Consider the following 19,833-nt stretch of genomic DNA (forward strand, 5'->3'; position numbering starts at 1 on the left):
TGGTGCAGAGGGTGAGACTCCAAAGTCTTCTAAGGAGCAGCCCTGAGCACATGGAGATGGAGAGGATGGGGTTGCTTAGGCAACTGTCGCCTGGCAACCAGCTCCCTGGCTGATCTCCTACACCGCCCCCCCCACCCCCGCCTCATGCTGGGGGAGCTGGGACGAGAGAGGGATCAGGGCTGAGAAGGCAGGGAAGCCACAGAGATTCACTGAGCACCGTCTGACAGAGAGAAGTTAGGGTTAAAAAGACCAGACCCCATCTATACTCAATCCCTACCAAGGTAGCCCAAAGCACTTTTTATATTTCTATGCTTCCCAAGGCCCTTTCCCTACTGTTGCTCCCACCTCTGTGCCAACACTGCCAGAGGAGGAGATGCCCCCGCCTTGGGCAGTCCTTCCTTCTATCTAACCACAAACCCTTCTACAAAGCAGGCGAAGTCTGTACTGACCTTTTTTTCATTCTGCTATCCATTCCACATTGCTGCAGGGTCTTTGAAAGCCCTGGGGCCAGAACATGAGTTTATGAGAACATAAACTCAATCCTGACTTTGAAAGAAGGAGTGGCGGGGGCCTAGGTGGGCACAAAGTACCCTCTAACCTGACCCTATCCAAGATGTGGAGGCCTATCCTGGCTAAGCTTCCCTCCAACCCAATTAGAGAGATTTTAATGAACACCTGGATTTCCTTAATTAGCCCTCTGCCTAATTACCTAACCAACTGGCAGGAGCCAGAGGACTGGGCATCTGTTCTCCAGATGTGAGTCTCTCCTCTCCAGCCTGGCCTGGCCCCATTCTTCTCCTGTCTGATCTACTCCTCCTCTAGGAAGCCCTCACAGATGATCTGGCCTTTGGCTGCTTCTCTTCTAACCCTCTCTCCTTCATCCTGCCTGGTATTTGGAGCCCAGGGCTTGGAAGGGCTTGGGCTACCAAAGAGACAGGGGCTTGGTCAGGATAGCCTTCCTGTTCTGATGGCCCCAGGGCCTGTCCAATACTGACCTCAGGCCACAGCTATGACTCCTCAGGCTGACAGTAACTATGTCAACAAAAGTTCCCTTCAAAGTCTCTAAAGGGTCTGGCTGCTTGACTCTGATTCACCTGACTCCATGGGCAGGACAAGGGTGGGGCAGGGTGAACCTCATGGTAGGGTACTGGGCCAGGCAGAGGCAGGGCCTTCTGGTGGACATGGGAGAGGCAAAGACAGGGGAGGAGGACATCTGGGTTGGCCCCAGGGAAGTGGGCACAGACCCACCAACTGTGGAGAAGGGTGGTTGAGGAGAGGCCTTCACAAATGGAGAGCAGGGAGGATGCAGGGCAGGAGGCCCATCTGACAATACCCTTGACAAGAAGGAGAGCCGAGGGGGCCGGGGGGATCCAGAAGGACCCCACTGATAGCCATTTTTCCAAGCTCAGCTACAGACCCAATTAGAACCTGCGGGTTGTGTTTACATGCAAATGAGGTACAAATGATGTGCAAAATATACCCTAAAGGAGGACTGGTTTGGAGGGAGCACGGGAGAAGAAAGGTCCCTGCCTCCCCCAATGCAACACCTCTTGGTACCTGAGCAATATTCAAACCCTTCTCGGGTTTCAGAATGATGCTATCTCAGTTCCTGTGTAAGGGTGGCCTAGGGCTAGTGGGGAGAGTGGTGAGGGGAGAGGTCAGGGCAGCCTTCCTGGAGCTGCAGCTGCAGCAGGGCTAAGCAGGGCTGTCCCCCCATGAGCTGCAGGAGAATCCTTTCCGATGGCCAGCCTCCATCCTCTCCTTCTTGCTCTTGGCAGGGGACTACCCACTTTTCCTTCTCCCCTATACCCTTCCACCCATACCTGTTCCCATCCTAGTGGGTCCCAAGGTTCAAAGAAACTACAGGGCATCTGCTTCCAGAGCTCCCATACCAGCACAGGTCAAAAGGGAGCAGGCAACAGAGAGGCTGAGTGAGCTGCCTCGCATCGCAGAGCAGTGGGCTTCAACCTGCTCTTCCACATGGTGAGAAAGGGAGCTTCATTAGGCGGGCCCTTCATCTCTCCCTCCCAGGCTGCTCCGGGCTGCAGGCTGAGGACTGGAGGGGAAGGCAGGAGGCGCTGGAGACAGCTGTCATCCCTCCTCCCGCCCCTTCCCTGTGGCTGGGCTGCAGGGCATGAAATAAGCAGCAGGCGCTGGGGGAGGGGGTGACAATCCAATCCACCTGTCACCCCCATAGTCAGGCGGCCTCAAGCAGCCTGCTCACTAACGAGGGAGGAGGCGTGGGTGAGGCAGACACAGAAGAGGGTGGCAGAGCGGGACAGACACACAGACACAGAAAAGATGACAGAGAAAAAGAGGCAGCGAGGCTAGAAGGCAGTATCGGGCAGAGACAGACAGACAAGGAGAGGGCTAGAAGAGAGAGGGAGGGGCAGGAGACCCACAGAGACAAAGCAGAGAGAGGCAGGTAGAGAACAAGAAGCAGGTTCAACAACTGCTTCTAGGACTGACTCCTGGCCCAGCGCTGGGGGAATAACTCAACAGGACACCACCCCTGCCCTCTGAGAACTTGCAGTCCAGCCAAGAGAAGGACAAGGGAGGGGCAGGTCCCACCCAAGGCAAGGACAAGGGAGGGGCAGGTCCCACCCAAGGCAAGGGCAGGGAGAGGCAAGGGGGCCCTTGGGATCCTGGACTGGGCGCAGACACAGCCCCACTAGGAGCATCCCAGAGCAGGCAGGCTGGCCCTGAGAAGCAGCAGAGGTAAGGACCAAGGACCATGGCCACCCAGCTTGATTCCCAGGTCCTGCCTTAATACACAGCCTACTCCCAGGCTCACAACCTTCTTAGTCATTCCCTCTCCCACTCTCAGCCCTGGGATCTCTTCCCTAGTGCAGACACAGGCTAAGGAGCTCTGGACGATGCAGTGGGAGGTAAACCTGGTGATGCCCCCAAAACACCCGGCAAGATGGTCTAGGATCATTCTATGGTTCTCATAGTGAGCTCTTCCTTCACAAAGGAAGTGGGATGCATTACCCCTCTGAAGGCTGAGTCGAGGTGGGAGTCTCACATAGTCCCTCTCCCCGATCCCCCACACAGCCCAATTCTCACACCCTTCCTGCAGGGCCTGCTCCCCACACCCCCGCTCCTGGACCCCTCTCGGGTCTCCCTCTCATGCTCCTTTCTCTGTCCCCACTCTGTCCCCACTCCCTCCCACAGCAGCCTCTTTTCTTGACCCCAGAGTGCTTCTAGGGTCTGATCTCAAAGGCAGGGCCCCAGCCCCGACCCTTCAAAGTTCTGTCTGGCAGGCTCACTACCCAAATCCCTGGTTCCCACCGTCTTTCCCTCCCTCAGGGACTCCCCTCCCCCAGTCCAGCAGCCTCAGGGCTGGGCAGGGGCTATTTTTAGCCTGGGCACTGAGCTAATTTTAACTCACCGACAGGGGACCTAGGGGCGGGCTGTCGGGCTGTGGGGGCGGGCAGTCCAGAAAAGCTGGGCCTGGGGCAGGGGGTGGTCTCAGGCCCCAGGCACCCTAGAAACTCAAGTCGGGGACAGGCCCTGCAGCCTCAGCTTAAGGGACAGGAACTGACTGACTTGTCAAGGGGAGCACCCGGTATGGAGAGTAGGGCTGAGCCCTCCCCACAGCTTCCGCTGGACAACTCTCCGGGGCCCCACCCTAGGCTTCCCGCCCTCTTCTCCCTGGCAAGTCTCCTGGGATGGGGTCATCCTGTTCTCTGCCCAGGAGATGCCTCTCCAGTGAGGGTCTGTCTCCTGAGCCTCTTCCATGTCTTCCCCACCCAGCTTGTCCTTCCTGTAGTCTAGCTCTCATCCTTCCTGTAGCAGCTGTGAGGCCGTATTGCTCCCTAAAAGGCAGCAACCTGTCCCCCAGGGTCCAGCACTTCCCACTCCAGTTCTGACCTTCCCCTTATGGCCTCTGGGCTGGCTCCTAGGTAACCACCCCCTAACAAGTTCCTAGAGCTACCCAGACTGATCTCAGGAAGTATCAGGGGGCAACATGAGATTGAGTCCCAGTAGAAAAGGGATGGGTGAGGTAGGGCAATGAATAGCTTAGGGAAATATGGGGACTCTGAGCTGGGATTCTGGATACCTGGGTTCTAGTCCCTGCTCGGGTCTAAGGTGTGATCCTGAGTAAGTCACTGCCTTCTATAGGCTTCACCCCACTGGCCAGTATTATAAGTAGCTGGGTGGACTAAGTACCCAGATGCCCTTCTGGCCCAAACACACAGCTCTTAAGCTCTCTGGCGAGGCCCAAAGAGAAGGGAGGTCAGAATTGTGTAATTCATGGAGAGGAACTAAAGAGATGGCCTGGCTGGGCAACGAGGGAGATAGAAGAGAGTCGGGATGGGGCTGGTGAAGGGGCGGGTGCCTTCTAAACAGATGGCCCAGAGCTGACAAAGGCTGTGGTCAGCCAGACCAAGTCCCAAGTGGGGCACACAAGGCCCTCGTGGCAGAGGCTCAGCCATCCCAATCCCCTCATACAGGAATGCCCATCAGACCCAACTCCTGCTTGTGGTTACTGAGCAGCGACTACCCCAAGGTCACTGTTATGGTCACTGGTGGGACCAGTTCTAGAACCCAAGCCTAAGGCTGGCTTCATACTCCATCCCAGCAGGCCGAGCTCAGTGACTCACCACCACCGCTCATTTGCATGAGATTTGCATAGTGTCTTGACCTTATTCCTTCAGGCTCAACTTCCCATTCCAGGACCTGGGTCACCTTTACCCAGGATCTCTAAGGCACCTGTGGACACCAAATGGAGTTCTTGGCATCTCAGGCCTTTGCTCCCATCTTTCCCCTCCAGAAAGCATTCCTGAATTTATAAATACCCCCAGTGATACAGTCTAGAACTCTCAGTCCAACTGGGTCCCCTACTCTTGTCTAGGCGGGGACGGGGGAAGGGTGTGAAATCACGAGGAATAAGCAAGCATGGCAGCTAGAGGAGTTTGGTAAGATTCACAGGGTGAAGTGTGGCTCTGCCACTGCCTCAGAGTGTCGCAGGAGAAGAATCCCATTCCCTTCTTTAGTGCCAAGGTCGGGGCAGCAGCAGGAGGATGGAGGTGAGCTGTCCTTTACTTCCATTTCTGTCTCCATTGCCAACATTTCCAAAACCCTGCAGGATGGGAGGAGATGGCCCAGGACAGCAGGTAGGATAGATACTACAGAAAAAACTCCTCAAGGCTGAGTCCTTGTACTCAAAGTAATCCCTGGGGCTCAAGCTTGCTTTGTCAGAGCCCCCCAACCAAGCATTCGAGGCTAGTGACACGTGGGAGGGCATGGAGGCCCCAGTATTGTACTTCAACCAATGGGAGCTGTGGACAACCAGTCTCCCACCTACCTTTAAGTCTGACCTACATTTGTCCAGAGTATCTACACCTCTCCCACACCCTCTGGAACAATGAAGCCCAGCAGTGGTCTCCAGTCCTGGGAAGTCCTTCCCGCTATCTAACTGCCATCCCTCCCACTGCCACCAGTCCCTCCACTGTTACCTAACCCATTTGGGTCATCTAAACGAGAGCAGTGGATGGGGGCCCCTGGGCATCAGAAGCCCTGGCTGAGGAGAGGTGGGGGCAGTTGGGACGGTTAGTGTGTCACCTTCCACCTCCCCAACCCAACTTCCCTCTGGGGTCTCAGGAGACAGAAGTGAAAGTGGCAGCTGGGGCCTTGGGGGCGGGCAGGCTTGAGAGCCGTTGGAATGAGCATAATGCCGCCAGTGCTGGGTCTGGGCTGCCTGCCATTGCAGCGGGTAAGCTAATGGTTAGATCAGGGGAGGGACTTCCCATGGAAATAAGGGCATGGGGTAATGAGGAGTGTGGGCCCCTGGCCAAAGGAAGAGCAGGCTGAAGAGAAAAAAAAATGGAAAGGCAGCAGACAGTCTCAGAAGGGCATTTTCTTCCTGGGCAGTGTTCATTCCCTTGTGTAAAGCAGCAAGATCCTTTCTTCTCTCACACAGAACTGAGACAGGGCTGCTCTGGCTGAAGCAGATTTTGAAGGGGGTCTGAGCCCTGACTGCTGGGACATGAGAACAAAGAAAGGGGAGAGAACCCAAGGCCTGGGCCCTCAGACTGGACAGCACCAATTATGAGGAAAGGGGAGGTGGAGAACATGAAGCGTTCACCTACAATGATGACAGAGGACCCGAAAGAGGCCAATCCAATCAGGGAAAGCAAATCCTCCTAGAGACATCATGACCTCGAGAAGCCACCGAGGATTTAAAGGGGCCGCTCAGGGCAATGGCTGGGTCTCCTTCTAACTCAAAGGACAGTCCTCTGAGCCCCTGGCAGCAGAGGGAGGGCGGGCATCATGGCTGCGTAGGCCTGCTGAGGCGGCCAGCCAGGCAGCTCTTACAGGATTAGCTTGTTGCTTTCAGGAAAGGTGCCAGGTGAGGCTAAGATGCCCAGCCAGATGGAGGGGGTGCCCAGAGGGAAGGGGGTGGGGACAGCAGTACCTGCACAAGGCTATGCAAATCCATGTCCCCAAATCCATGCCCCTTACCAATACCTGGCGTTTCACCCTTTCATGAGGATGCTGTGCAGGGACCCCTCAGATTTTGCCAGCAAGGACCTCCACCTACCAAGTTTTCCCTGCCATTATTATGATCTGGAGCTATTCTTCTTCAGTGGGGAAGTCCTGCCTGTTGTCTACTCTTGACCCCCCCGCTATACTTAACAACCAGGGACCCACCCCTCGGAACAGGTGAGGGGCTGAGTGGTTCCCTTATCTCCCCTCCCCCTTAGCTCCCCACCCCTAGGCTGACAGGTGGGGGAGACAAGAGGGAGCAGCTGGGCCAGGACACCTGTCCCCACCCAGCCATCATGGGCCCCAGAGGCCTGCATAAGGAGACTCAGCATAGAGGTGGCAGTGGTGGCAGCTGGAGGAAAGGGGCCTAGAGCTTAAGGAGAGAGGTGACAGGAAGGTCTGACTCGCTTCCAGATCATCTCATCCTTCTGATCTACCCCCAACCGTCATCCCTCAAACACACAATACATGCATGCTCTAAAGGGAAAATTTCAAGGTTTGAGGTCAGCCCTCAAACCCCTTGCTCCATTCCCTTGCCTCCACATTACTTGAATTGGAGTGGGAAGACCCCAGGAAAAGAGACCAAGGCTCCCTCTCCCCACTCCACCCTCCCGCCACGCATTTCTACTTGAAGCTCAGGGATGGGCTCTCTTGTATTCTTTGTTCTCTCAACCCTCAACCCTAGGTATTTGCTGGTGGGTTGAGGATGAGAGAATCACGAGGGGTAAGCAAGCATGCAGCCAGAGGGATCTGGCAACACTCGTGGGGCTAAGTGTGGAGGAAGCAGGTTCTGAGAAAAGGAGACGGCTGCACAGGGAGGGCAGGGCTGGGCCCAGCTTCCCAAACCATCCCAGGGTCAAACAGAGCCCTAGGCCAGGAGTAACCCTCCAGGCCTCTCAATCCCTACCCCAGACACCAAAGGCATTGCTTGCCCCCACCCCAGTTTCTGGGTAGCTGCCTCAGCAGGCAAGTCCCAGACCAGGCCGGGGCTGAAGGACTGAGAAAAAAGATGCAACCATCACACTTTTCCCGACGGAACCTCCTTCCTTTCCCATGTGAGGCAGGTAGCATCACCTCCCTTTCACAGGTATGGAAACTCACAGAGATAGACCTGCTCAAGGTCACCAGAAATAAGGGGCAGAGAAAGACTGACTGTCAGGCACAGGGCTTCAGCTCATGACCTGGATGGGAGTGGAAGGGGGTCTCCCTCCACCTGGGAGTTCTAGCACATTCCTTCCAGGGCCAATTCCCAGCTCTGGGCCTGGGAGGCTCACATTGGCCTTGTGTCTGCCTTGAGACAAGCCCAGCCTCCTGTGCTCCAAGTCCTCCCACTGTAGCATCTCTCCTCATTCATCCCATGTGGCAGCTCACAGGGAGACGAGGAGGGGTCTCTGAGTGTCATTTTTTCCTGCCCTCACACCCTTGCTTTGAGGGGCTTTCTCCATGACACTCAAGTCAAAGCAATACCCCCTCACCTTGCCACCAAACCCTGATTCTCTGCCCTCGGTGGAGAAATCCTAGTTTTCTCTTCCCTTCAGTTTCTCCTCCTTCTCTCAGGTCTCTTTGGGCCACCTTTCCATCGCCTCATCCTGCAGGGCAGGATCTTTCCTTTAACCTCAGACAAAAGCCCTTTATGCCTCATAACTACAAAAGCTTAAATAAGTCACTTAAATCTCTGAGACTCAGTTTCCCAATTCTAAAACACAGTTGTAGAGAGAAACAGTCTTCTTACGTTCCCATGCTCAGCACAAAGCTTGGCACACAAGAACATAAGAAATGGACATTTTCTTCCTCCCTTTTGAGAACCCGTCACCTCTCTCCATCGGGATCTCAAAAGTTTTGGTTTTTGGGTGGGGCAAGGTAGCTCACCTGGAGTCCCAGCTACCTGGAAGGAGGATCACTTGAATGGGAGGCTGCGGTGAGCCATAATGGCATCACGCACTGTAGCCTGGGCAATAGAGCAAGACCCTGCCTCAAAAAGTACAAGTAAAAAAGCTTTGGTTTTTGGCCTACGAAGTATACTGGAACCTCGGGCAAGTCAGGTAATACTGAGGGTAAAGCTCCCTTGATCAGGGGGCAAACAAAAAAAGAGCTACCTCTATATGGTTTCCTGATCTGCCCAACTCCTAGGAGAGTGGCCAGAGTACCCAGCCAGAGGCACCAAGCCAAGGTCAGTGACTAGGCCTAGAGCCCAGAGCCTCCTGGGAGGGTAAGTTTAAATGAGTAAATATGGTCCTGCCTGGGTGTGGCCAGCGACAGGCCAGAGCTTTGGACATGTCCCTCCCCTCCCAGCCTACAGCAGAAAGAAGAGAAGTCTGACAGGCACAAGTGCCTCCTGCCCCCTTGGCTATCGGGTCCTGTGCAGAATCAATGAATGCATTCCCCTGTCTCCACGCTAGCCAGGACTAACCAGAAGGATGACTTGGCTCTCAGAAAAGAGAGGCTTGTAGTCTCAGCCTCAGAAAGAGAAAAAGTCAGATGAAGAGGACCTTGGGGATCACCCAGGCCAAGGATCTACCCCCAAATGCCTGAGGGCTTAGATGCAGCCTTGATGCCTCAGAGTGGACTTGCTCATCAGGGTGAGTGGGGAGGGCAACAGAGACCAGGGACAAACCAGCAAAACACCCAGGTGTTAATCACAGAAAGGCAAAACTCTGTACATTGAAAAGGTGGGGCCTGAGAGGAGTGACTTACCCCGGGACATACGGTCAGTGTGAGGGGCAGAGGCAGGCTGTGCCAGGACCACAGAGAGGGGCATGTGTGGGAGGGGAAAGGGGCAGGGATGGAAGCCAGCCAAGGCTCCTGACTCACAAGCCATGCTCTTTATTTTGCAGACAGGGCTCTGCCTGCCCATCTGTGGTCTAACCTTAATCCCTCCTGCTCTAGTCAGCCCTCCTCTCTTCAAAGTTCTTGCTATGCCCTTCGCCTTCTTGCCTCCAGTCCCCTCAACCCCATCCCAACTCTCCAATCCTTTAATCATCTTTGCCATTCACTACCCCTCCACCTCCCGCAGTGCAGCAGCTGCTCTGTGGGTGTCTACACACCCGTGTGTATGCGCTGCACACCTTCTTGCATGTGTACCACTAAATGCTGTGGACCTGCCAAATGCATTGGGCATGCCTTCTACACAGGACCCCATCTAGCTCCCACTACTGGGGAAAGGAGCCTAATGGCTAGCTCTCCCACAGCTCCAGGGCAAATGCCTCAGAATACTGTCAGCCCCAGGCAGGGAGAGGGAAAAGAAAATAAATATTCCAGGATCCAAACAGCACTGACCCCACTAGGCCAAAGGTCAAGGCCTTTTGGGAGAGCCACTGGAAAAGAAAGTGCTTTGAGTTCCCCTCCTTTCCTATGCCAAATTAGAGCCATTTCTCTTTCCCCACAGCTTCTCCACTGGGAAGTTCTTCCTGAAGTCTAAGCTCCATCCTACCAGCTGTGATCATGGATAGACAGAGCAGCAACAACCATAATACAGTCAGACATCCAGCATCTAGAGCACAGCCTCTAGTACCTAACCGCCCCTCCCCCCATGAGCAAGTCACCAAACTGGGACAGAAGGACAGACTGTTGGCCGGACTCCGGCCCCATGACTGGCTCATAAAGCCACCAGCGATTATAGTGATGCTGAGGCTGTGCCGGCCTGCCACCATCTCCTCCTTCCCCATAAAAAAAAGATAGTTGCCTCAAACCAGCTGGCCTGAAAGAGCCTCAAGAGTCCCAGCCATGGTCTCACGGGATGGGGAAAATCCCCACCTGAGTGCTATGAGACTCAGAACCTGACCCTTGATGGGTTTGAGGCTCACATCACATCCTCATACTCACTTATAAAACCTGGATGAACACCAACAATGACCTGTGTCCAAGAGGTCAAGGCTTGTATTACCTATGCCCCCTCAAGTCCTCTTTTCCAGTAAGGCCACCATCCTCTGGACTAGAGGGGCAAAGAAGCAGGGAATCTGGCTTAAATACAACTGGGGAAATGCTGGACCCTCCCATTTGCTCCTAGACTTCCCTTGTCCCCATAGAAGTATTCAGGTGAGTGGCAAAGTGTCCAACAAGGGCCCACACCAGGCCAGGGTAAGCACTGACACTCGGGATCCAGTGCCAACCAGGGAGGGCAGGGGGCCCAGCTGGCCAGGAAGAGAAGGTTGACAAAATGGGCAGAGGTTCAGGCCTCTCTGGGGGCATAAAAGCCAGGGACACCCACAGCAGAGGGACCTTCTGAGGGCACAGTCAGAAGAGGAGGGTAGGAAGGGTTGGGCCATAATCAATGAGGGCCTATCCCCAAGGCCTCAGGGGCCAAGGCACCCTCCACCCCAAGCTTCCTTGCTACTGATCCTTTAGCCCCTCAACCTGAGGAGTCTCATTCTGCCTTCTCTTCCCCATCACATCTCCCAAGAAAGACCCAGGGAAGATTTAAAAAAAAGAAGAAGAAGAAAAAAAAAAAAAACACGCTGCTACAGAGAGATTATATAACACCAGCCAGAAAGACTATCATATCTCCCAGCCTATGAGAACAGCCAGGAGCCAAGTGGGCAGAGCCAGGATGCCCAGGCCCTCCAGCCCAGGGGCACCAAGCACAGAGTGGGTGGACATGGACAGCACCTGCCACCCTTCCAAATCCTCAACCATTCTTTCAGGCACTGAGTACAGCAGACAGAAGCTCTAGCCAATCCCCCACGCCCATCCCCCAACACAAGGATCATGATGCTCTCTGGGTCCTGCTTCTCCCCTTGGACTGGGGCTTCCATGAACAGGGACTGTATGTCTCCCTTCCTAGAATCTCCCCCTGCTATGAAGCTATGCCTGAAAGAGTGGAAAGATGAAAGCTCTGACAGATTTGCTGTGTGATCTCAGGTAAAAAACTCAACCTCTTTGGTCCCTACAGGAGTGAGTAAAAGCTCCTCCCTTCTGCCCAGAGAGATCAGAGACCCCTCCCTTTACAAATGTACATGCACACACATATATATACACACATATGCAAACATACAGGGTGTGCTGATAGGGGCAGGGGAGTTACAACAAAGAGAATAGAATCACTGAGACCCAAGGGCCCAAATGCCTATGCTGGGGCAAGTGGGGAAGGAGCTCCTTATAAGCTCCAGTGTCCCCCAATCAACCCATATAAATAGGTTCTCAGCCACTCCCACAATGGTCCCACCCCACCCCCATCTCCTGCCCAACACACTGGGAAACCACAGGAAGGAAATTCATTCCCAGGCAGGGCCGTGGGAGCTGGGACAGCCAGACTAAGTCCTGGGGCGGGTGTGACCCCGCGGCCACAAGCGGGTGGACATCTGTGAACACTGACATGTGCCTTTTCAATGCTCTCCTCTGCTACTGAGACCTTCCTGTTGGGGCTGGGAGAGGAGTGGGAGGTGGACAGCTCCCAGACGCCAAAGCACCCAATCTCTGGCTGACCTGCGCTCCCCTTCTATCTCCAGGCCAGAGCAGCCCAAGGTCACCGCCCCAGGCAGCAAACTTCCCATAGTCTAGGCTGGACCCTGAATTGCTGCGGAGACCCACTGAAGGGATAGGAGGAAGAGTGGATAAGGGCCACCCCCACCCCAAAGCAAAGAAACCAGGCCTCTGAGGAAAACTCAAATGGGGGTTGGGCACAGCAAAGAGGGACACAGGATCCCCCCACCTGCTATACCCTCCCCGAACCCATCAACAATGTACCAAGGGGAGGCAGAGGGAGGCTCCCACTCAGAAGGGCAAACCTGGAATAACCTGGTCGGTGGCTCCTAGAGTGCTTTCCTTTCAGGGGGAGCCCTCAGAAGACTGCTGAGAGGACAGCGTGATTCACTAGGGGGAGGGGGCTCCTTTCCCCCATCCCCCTAAGACCCAAACCTGGTAAAAGAGAGGCTGGCACTGGAGTGGAGGACTAAATGAATCTTGGTCTCCTTGACCCACCCTCCCAAAAGCCCCCCCAAACTCCCTAGACGCACGCTCGGAGCCCAGCTCTGCCTGCCATAAGTGGAGAGAGGGACTAGAGAACTCTTGCCCAGATGTTGAACAGCTGCAAACTTCTGGCCAGGGAGTTCTCCAGCTGGGGTTGCTGACAAACCACATCAGGGGTCTCAGAAGCGGGGCTAGGAGGTCCCAAAGAAGGGTCCTGCGTGCCCACCTCGTGGCGACTCCGCGTCCCAACTCCACAGGCACCCGGCAAACACGGGCCCCGGAGACACACACACTCACACACCTCAACCCACCACCCCGGTGTCATCTGAACAACATCCCCCCTCCCTCCCCCGCTTCCCAAACAGCTGCGGCTCCCCCCCCCCCCCCCGCCTCCACCCTCCCGCCGCCCTCCCAGGCCCCCTTCTGCACCATTTCGGGCCAAGGAGGAGGGAACAGGCGGCGAGAGCAGGGAGAGGGAGGGAGGGCCGGCTGTTAAAATGTCAGTCGCTCCCGGCTGTCACCGGAGACCCCCTCTGAGGATGGCGCCCCGTCCCAGACCACTCGAAGGCTGTCGTAAACCCCCTACACGGACAGGCGGGCGCGCCCCCAATCCGCCCGTCCCCACCCCGTACTCTCAACGCCCAAGGGAATTGCAGCCCACTCCACTTGTCCCCCACGGCCCACTCCCTGACACAAACAATCCCCTAGGTACTCCCCGCCAACGCCACACGAAAACACGGCCCGCTCCGCGAGTTCCTCCCGGTCGGGGGGCTGCCCCATCCCACCCCTCAGGGGGACGGTCTAGACCACCCTCCACCCCAACCCCTGGACCGGGTGGGGGAGGGGGCCTCTTAAAGTGGCAGGCGCGTTATTTTTCTCTACTTACCAGCCCGGCTGGGGGAAAGGGGTTGTCACGGCAAAGAGCAGGCAGCCCTCGCCCCTGGTCCGGGGATCTTCAACACCGGGAAGCCGCAGCTCCGGGCGGGGGGAATAATAATGAGGCCGGCGTCCGCGCGGGCCCTGGGCGGCGCCGGGGGGCCTGGGCCCCCGTCGTGGGCGCGGGGGCCAGCAGCGGGCGGCTGGTAAGCGGGGAACCGGGGCCGAGCGCCCGAGCCGCCTCGGCTGTTGTTGATATTTTGCTTCCTTCCTCCTTTTGGGCTCCAAAGGTAACTCCTCCAGCCCCCGGGAGTCGAGGCCGACGTAGGCACAGCTCAGCCTAGCTTGAGGGGTGGGGGAACGGGGTGACGGACAGGTGGAGGGACCAATGGGAGGCACCTGTGGGGGTGGAGGGGCGGAGCCGGGGCTGGGTCGGTCCCTAGGACGCGGCCCCGCCCCTCGCTTCTCCTGGGCTGGCCGGGCCGGGTCGGGTCGGCCCCCGCCCCACCGCCCTCCCAAGCTAGGCTGCGGCGCCGGGAGCCGCGGATCCCTCCGCCTGCCGGGAAGGAGGGAGGAAGGGACTGAGCGAGGCAAAGTAGGGAGGCGAGACCCAGAGGCCTGTAAAGGGATCGGTCCGCTCCCACGGTACCCCTCGGAGCACGCCGGCCGCCCTCCCGGCGCTGCTGCCACCGGCCGCTCCAGGAGAGTCTTTCCGGGAGGCCGTGCGAGGTGCACGCACACTCTCAACACGCGACACCTCGGCACCTCCTCGCGGCCCCGCGGCCCCGCGGCCCCGCGGCCCGGGAGAGTTGGGAGGTGGGAGCCTAAGTAGATAAATTAGGGGGAGACTGGAAGTGGTGAAAAGCTCCCATCGCCCCCACTTGGTGTGTGACAAAAGCCCCACTTAAGGGCGACGTTCTTGGGGGGTTACCTAGGGAGCTCAGTTGCTCCCTCTACCTGTGACAGGCCCCCTCCCGTCCCAGGGCCCGGCTCGGCAGACGCCCAGCAATTTAAAGCGACAGCTCATAGTTCTTGGGTGACCTAATCTCCAATGCTTGCGGGGCCCCACAGCACTTACTGCCGAGGGGGCAATTTAAAGGGGCGGGACCCTAATTCCTCCCCCACCTTCCACCTCACTGGAAACACCCAGAAATGTCTTATTAAAGAAGCAGTAGTAGCTCCTTAAAATTTTTTATTTTTAAATTCCTGGCTGCTCCAGGGTGTGGTGAATCTTTACGTGCCCTACAACAGGAGTGTGGGTGCCATGCCTACTGGACAACAGACCCGTCAGGCTTCCCTCCACCATCCCTGTTACTTCCAAGTCCTGCTGCTTTCTCCCAGGAGCGTAAAGAAATGATGGCACCTGGCTTAGATCTCAAATAACCTTGCAGAACAGAGGGGCACTCAGTTCTTCACACACCCTGATTTCTTTTTTCTTTCTTTTCTTTCTTTTTTCTTTTTTTTTTTTTTTTTTTGGAGACGGAGTCTCACTCTGCTCACTCTGTCGCCAGGCTGGAGTGCAGTGGCGCGATCTCGGCTCACTGCAACTTCCGCCTCCCGGATTCAAGCGATTCTCCTGCCTCAGCCTCCGGAGTAGCTGGGACTACAGGCACACGCCGCCACGCCCGGCTAATTTTTTTTTGTATTTTAGTAGTGACGGGGTTTCACTGTGTGCCCAGGCTGATCTCGAACTCCTGAGCTCAGGCAATCTGCCCACTTCAGCCTCCCAAAGTACTAGGATTACAGGCGTGAGCCACTGCGCCCGGACACACCCTGATTTCTGTCTGGCTGGGTCTGATACACCGGACAAAGACCCAATTCTGAGTTAGTGCTGGAGACTCCAATATATTGAGAAAGGCGACGTGTCGTGGTGGTTAGAAATGTCAACTTTACAGTCGAGCTGCCGTGCTTCAGATCCTCACTCCACCATTCATTAACTGAACACAGGCACGTTGTTTAACTTTCCCCTACCTCATGGTCCTCATGGGTAGACTAAAGATGGTGATAATAGTAGCTAACTCAGAAATTTAGTGTGAAGATTAAATTAGTGCTTCTAAGTAGATTGCTGAGTAGTGTCCCATGCTGTATAAAAAACTCAAACCAGACCATTGGGCCAAGAGCTGGTCTGCAAATAACTCTCTAGGCCTCCATTAGTCCATGCAAGCCTCAAAGGAGGTGAGTTCAGTGGGATTGTTCTACAAATAGGTTGGAGACTTATCTTGTGCGTCCTAAGACAGGAAGCCAGAAGGCTCCTATTTCCTTGGCCTCAGTTTCTAACCCTTCTACCTGACACCCCCCTTTCAGGAAACGGTGTCCCACTTTGTCCCCAAATATAGCTTCTCAGTTCCTCATTGGATCTGGGAGGCTGGGCTCCCAACACCCGAAGATGTGAATTACCCCCGACAGGTAGGGCTAGCTTGCCCAAAAGACTTCAGGTAGGCAGGGGGAGCCCATCTGCCTCTTCCCCCAAGGACGGAGAAGAACAGAGCCTTGTGCCAGGCTTCAGGCTGTGGCAGTAGCAGGATGGGAAAGTGCCAACCCCCCTCAAGTGGGGAACCTCCCCTCACTTGTGGCCTCTATTTTTAGTGCTTCCCTAGGCTCTAGCTGGAGAAACCGTTTAGTCATCAGGGTGTTTATTTTCCGGCTGTTTCCGACGTCGGGAAAGCAGAATGTTGAGACTGAAGAGATCCAAGGCTGCTGGAAGGCTTCTTAGGATCAGGCCTGGGAACTCAGTCTTCAGACCCACTGGGTCTCAGATCATAGAGAAAAAAAAAAACAAACAAAAAAGAAAGTGGGCAGGGGTCAGCCAAGCCCCCAGGAGACCAAGGGAGCTGGGTTCTCGGCCACCTCCAGTTTCGAGGCTCTCCAAGCCGAAGAACCCTCTGGCTCCAGCTCTACTTGAAGGAGTCTCTCCAAAAACTAACCAAACCCAGAACAATTCTTACCCAGGGCCGACTCCCAGAAACCCCCTCCCCAACATCCTTTATATCAGCCTGGTGAGCCTCCCGCCAACCACAGCTGCAGCCAATCTCACGCCTGAGGCAGTCTTGCCAAGGCTATGATTGGCTGATTGATCCTCCAGTCTTGGAATGTTGGGTCCTTAACAAAGGAATGAGGAAAGAAGGTGAGTCACCTGGGGAGAGTTTTAAAGGGCTAGGAGCAGGAGGGAAAAGGGAAGGGAGGGAAGAGCTCAGTGGGTGAGGTGCAATGTGCTGGACCCCCCAAGATGCTGACATAATTCCCTAGAGAACAGAGTAGGAAAGGCAGACATTGCAAGTGGGATAGAATTTATAATATAGAGAAAACTAAATGAGAGAGCAAAAGTAACAAACATGGGGCCTTGATTCCCATGGAGGGGTAAGAACAGGTCTAGGGAGTAATGTTGCTGCAAGTTAGATCAAAATAAGGACTTTCTGAATGTGACTCACTAAATCTTTTTCTTCTGGCCCCTGGATTTCCCATTCCAGAATCTTCCGGGTGGAAAATACCTGAGCCAACTCAGATGCCTAGATCTCATTTTTCCTCCTCCCACTCTGGCTACCCATCCATCTTTCCTAGAGAAAAGTTACCTAACAGCCCAAAGCTGCTATAAAATCCTCTAGGAATCAAACACTTATATGCCCATTGAAGTCTTTTAAAACTGTGTGTAAACTCCTCTCCACCATATCATCTTCCTAAGTTTATATGGCAAAGGGGCATCAACATCTCCTTTTTTTGGCCCCTTCCCTAGCACCCCTAATCCAACTTAATTTGTAAAAGTCTTCCTCATCCTCATGTCCCAAGGGCCATTTCTCCGCCTGCCTGTCCCGTAGTCCTGGAAGTCATTACTGCTGGTCTAGCCTCTAATCTGTCTGGCAGCTTGGTTGGCCCCCTCTCACCTTCCCCACAGCCATCTGGACAATCTCCAGCCCCGTAGTCCATCCACCTCATCCCTTCCATTGAGCTGATCATTTCCGCCCACAGTTTTCAAGTGATCCCAGCAGTCTCTCCCCACATCTGCCACCGTGTCTCGTGAGAGTAAAGGCCATCAGCAGGTGAACAGCAGTTCTGTGTATACATGCTCTGTGTGGACTAGTGTATTATCCTGCACCTGCTTGTATAGTGCACTCTACTCAGTATCTGCCTCCTCTGTACACACTCCTCACCAGATCCTGGGCCTCTTGAGGGCAGCAATCTAACTCCACTTTGGGTGAAGGCCTTGCAGGACCTGGCATAGAATGCGCTCAGCAAATGTGTTAACATGAATCTGTATTTGTGTGTGCATGTGTGTGTATGCAGCTATGTTCCTCAGTTCAGATTATAAAAACTTTCATTGAACATCTCATTTGTCCATTGATAACTGTGCTAGCCCAAGGATGGGGCTGTGGCCTGGCCTGCACCACCACCCCGCACAAGTAACACTTTAGGTGAGGCCAGAGTTGCGGGGAAAGGCAGAGTCAGGCAGAAAGGTGTCAGGCTGTACAGGCAGAGTTGTGCCCCAAGCTCAGAGCTAGGGTGCCTGGGGACAGGCCTGGGGCAAAGGGCAGACGGTCCACCTTGGAGCTGAAGGGGGCAGGGAGGGGGTACCAAAGCCGGGTCCTCGGTCAGTGCATCACCCCCACAGAAGCTCCCTGCCCCCGGCTGGGCAGGATGTGGTGGCAGCTGCAGCAGGGTGGGCAGGATGTGGGGGTGGGGGCAGCTGAAACACAGCCTGACAGTCGTCTCCCCAGCTCCTCCCTTCTTCTCTCTTGCCCCCCCCCACATCCGCCCCCTGCCGGTCACGTGCTCCCAGCCGGGGCACCGACGGACTATTTCCCCCTTTCCGCGGAAGGACATAATTGTCATAGCAAACTACAGTCGCCGCTGACTTCAGCTGTACCACGCCTTTTTCTTGCCCCATAACCCAGGACAGAAAGTTTGCCGAATACACATTTCTTTAAGGCCCTGATTGCTAACCAGGGAGTGGCCCCTTTAAATGCAAATTAACCGCCTTCTCTCTCGCCCCCCCCCCCACCCCCAGCCCAACTTCGCTCCTCGTGCCCAGACTCCACCAGCTGCCATTGACGTCACGCGTGCGTCAGCGTCGCCAGCCCAACCAGACGGCACGTGGGGGGAAGAAGGTAGACTTAAAGGGACAGACGCTCGCGGCCTGCCAGATTTTGGCTGTGAGACTTGGCCTGGGGGGAATGAAATGGGATGTGGGGAAATATCTTAGAGCATAAAGAAATGCAGGGTAGAGACGGGCGCAGTGGCTCACGCCTGTAATCCCAGCACTTTGGGAGGCCGAGGCGGGTGGATCACCAGGTCAGGAGTTCGAGACCATCCTGGTCAACAAGGTGAAATCCTGTCTCTACTAAAAAATACAAAAATTAGCTGGGCACGGTGGTGCGCGCCTGTAGTCCCAGCTACTCGGGAGGCTGAGGCAGGAGAATTGCTTGAACCCAGGAGGAGGAGGTTGCGGTGAGCTGAGATCGTGCCATTGCACTCCATTCTGGGTAACAACAGCGAAATTCCGTCTCAAAAAAAAAAAAGAAAGAAAGAAAGAAAGAAATGCAGGGTAGAGCCAGGCGCAGTGGCTCACGCCTGTAATCCCAGCACTTTGGGAGCCCGAGGTGGGAGGATCACCAGGTCAGGAGTTTGAGACCAGCCTGGCCAATATGGTGAAACCCTATCTCTACTAAAAATACGAAAATTAGCTGGGTGTGGTGGTGCGCGCCAGCAGTCCTAGCTACTTGGGAGGCTGAAGCAGAAGAATCGCTTGAAGTCGACAGGTGGAGGTTGCAGTGAGCAGGGATCGCGCCACTGCACTCCAGCCTGGGCGACAAAGCAAGACTCCTTCTCAAAAAAAAAAAAAAAAAAAAGAAAGAAATGAAGGGTAGACCTTAAGAAGGACTTCCCAGAGTAGGAGGATGTATTTGCTCGTGGGAGAGAAACCCAGGAGCAGAAGAAGCAGAACCACTGTGAAGGTGGAGGCTTGGCATTTAAGACTCACCCAGTTATAATTTCAGCCTTTCCCTCATCCCTGCCCAACATGTCCACAAGCACGAGGACTTTGCTCACTTCTGTGTCGCTACGCAGTACCACATAGTACTACGCGTTGTGAATGCAGCACCTAGAAGGGACTCAATTTAAGTCTGGTCCTTCCTCCGTACCTGGCGGGGACTGGTTCCAGGACATCTCCCATAGCAAAATCTGCTGAATCTGTGATACAATGTAACATTTGCATGTGACCTCCGCACCACTTCTGATACACTTTAAATCTTCTCTAGATAACTTATAATATCTAATACAATGTAAATGCTATGAAAACAGTTGTTATACTGTATTATTTAAGGAATAATGACAAGAAAAAAAGTCTGTTCATGTTCAGTAGTACAGATGCAATTTTTTTCCTTAATATTTGCCATCCAAGGTTGGTTGAATCCGTGGACGCACAGTATTTGTAGAATGAATGAACTGATCCATTGAGTCCAGTGCAAAGCCACCTCCTTTGGGAGATTTTCCTTGATTGCTCCATCCAGCATGCATAGCACAAACAAGCTGAGCTCAAGACAATCGCACTGTCTTTTGCACATTCACAGC

The 19,833-nt window shown here is 54.9% G+C and overlaps 1 protein-coding gene across 6 annotated transcripts in view; it reads right to left on the minus strand.

Annotated features, from left to right (window-relative positions):
• The window catches only part of MEF2D (myocyte enhancer factor 2D), a 37,261-nt gene extending 23,674 nt beyond the window's left edge, over nt 1-13,587 (minus strand). For 4 of the 6 annotated variants that reach the window (XM_035280142.3, XM_035280140.3, XM_035280141.3 and 1 more), the window contains exon 1: nt 13,283-13,587. The gene's annotated coding sequence lies outside the window, so the exon portion shown is untranslated. Of the gene's footprint in view, nt 1-449; nt 12,724-13,282 lie in introns of those variants that run through there. The other 2 variants (XM_078355988.1, XM_078355987.1) reach the window with 2 other exon arrangements.
• Between the last annotated feature and the right edge of the window lie 6,246 nt (nt 13,588-19,833).

Source organism: Callithrix jacchus, chromosome 18, assembly GCF_049354715.1.
Source record: "Callithrix jacchus isolate 240 chromosome 18, calJac240_pri, whole genome shotgun sequence".
In the NCBI taxonomy this organism is placed as follows: Eukaryota; Metazoa; Chordata; class Mammalia; order Primates; family Cebidae; genus Callithrix; species Callithrix jacchus.